We start from the raw sequence: 1,754 nt of genomic DNA, 5'->3' as shown, positions 1-1,754 counted from the left end.
TGCCTCTGATTGAGAACCATATCAGGCCAAACATAGAACTAGACAAACTAGACACACAACATAGAATGCCCACTCAGCTCACACCCTGACCAACCAAAACATAGAAACATACAAAGCAAACTATGGTCAGGGTGTGACAATAACTAGCGGCTATAGTCCTAATTCTGCATTGCGTTGTACACATAGTTTCAATTGGTTGTTTGTCCCTTTTTGTGAATTCTTGGTTGGTGAGCTGACCCCAGACCTCACAACCATAGAGGGCAATAACAGGTTGAAGTATTTTAGCCAGACCCTCATTGGGATGTTGAGTTTAATGTTCCTTTTTATGGCATAAAAGGCCCTTCTTGCCTTGTCTCTTAGACCGTTCACTGCCTTGTGTTTGTTACCTGTGTTGTTCCTGTTTAGGCCGAGGTATGTATAGTTTGTGTGCTCCAGGGCAACGGTGTCTAGATGGAATTTGTATTTGTCGTCCTTGGTTGGGGACAGATCTAGGTGCTGCTGTAGGCCCTCCTTGGTTGGGGACAGATCTAGGTGCTGCTGTAGGCCCTCCTTGGTTGGGGACAGATCTAGGTGCTGCTGTAGGTCCTCCTTGGTTGGGGACAGATCTAGGTGCTGCTGTAGGTCCTCCTTGGTTGGGGACAGATCTTGGTGCTGCTGTAGGTCCTCCTTGGTTGGGGACAGATCTAGGTGCTGCTGTAGGCCCTCCTTGGTTGGGGACAGATCTAGGTGCTGCTGTAGGTCGTCCTGGTTGGGGACAGATCTAGGTGCTGCTGTAGGGTCCCTCCCTGGTTGGGGACAGATCTTGGTGCTGCTGTAGGTCCTCCTTGGTTGGGGACAGATCTAGGTGCTGCTGTAGGCCCTCCTTGGTTGGGGACAGATCTAGGTGCTGCTGTAGGCCCTCCTTGGTTGGGGACAGATCTAGGTGCTGCTGTAGGTCCTCCTTGGTTGGGGACAGATCTTGGTGCTGCTGTAGGTCCCTCCTTGGTTGGGGACAGATCTTGGTGCTGCTGTAGGTCCTCCTTGGTTGGGGACAGATCTAGGTGCTGCTGTAGGCCCTCCTTGGTTTGGGACAGATCTAGGTGCTGCTGTAGGCCCTCCTTGGTTGGGGACAGATCTAGGTACTGCTGTAGGTCCTCCTTGGTTGGGGACAGATCTAGGTGCTGCTGTAGGTCCTTGGTTGGGACAGATCTAGGTGCTGCTGTAGGTCCTCCTTGGTTGGGGACAGATCTAGGTGCTGCTGTAGGTCCTCCTTGGTTGAGGACAGATCTAGGTGCTGCTGTAGGTCCTCCTTGGTTGGGGACAGATCTAGGTGCTGTAGGTCCTCCTTGGTTGGGGACAGATCTAGGTGCTGCTGTAGGACCTCCTTGGTTGGGGACAGATCTTGGTGCTGCTGTAGGTCCTCCTTGGTTGGGGACAGATCTAGGTGCTGCTGTAGGTCCTCCTTGGTTGGGGACAGATCTTGGTGCTGCTGTAGGTCCCCCTTGGTTGGGGACAGATCTAGGTGCTGCTGTAGGCCCTCCTTGGTTGGGGACAGATCTAGGTGCTGCTGTAGGCCCTCCTTGGTTGGGGACAGATCTAGGTGCTGCTGTAGGTCCTCCTTGGTTGGGGACAGATCTAGGTGCTGCTGTAGGTCCTTCTTGGTTGGGACAGATCTAGGTGCTGCTGTAGGTCCTCCTTGGTTGGGGACAGATCCTAGGTGCTGCTGTAGGTCCTCCTTGGTTGGGGACAGATCTGAGGGTGCTGCTGTAGGTCCT

The 1,754-nt window shown here is 53.3% G+C and overlaps 1 long non-coding RNA gene across 1 annotated transcript; it reads left to right on the top strand.

The window, feature by feature from the left end:
• Positions 1-304: 304 nt before the first annotated feature.
• Positions 305-1,625, top strand: LOC127926276 (uncharacterized). The gene is made up of 3 exons (XR_008123709.1): positions 305-582; positions 857-973; positions 1,436-1,625. It is a non-coding gene; the product is annotated as an uncharacterized LOC127926276 (long non-coding RNA).
• Positions 1,626-1,754: the final 129 nt, after the last annotated feature.

The sequence above is a fragment of the Oncorhynchus keta genome, unplaced genomic scaffold (assembly GCF_023373465.1).
Source record: "Oncorhynchus keta strain PuntledgeMale-10-30-2019 unplaced genomic scaffold, Oket_V2 Un_contig_7306_pilon_pilon, whole genome shotgun sequence".
NCBI classification, from domain to species: Eukaryota; Metazoa; Chordata; class Actinopteri; order Salmoniformes; family Salmonidae; genus Oncorhynchus; species Oncorhynchus keta.
Note: the sequence above shows the minus strand (reverse complement) of the source record. Positions and strands in the feature narration are given on the sequence as shown.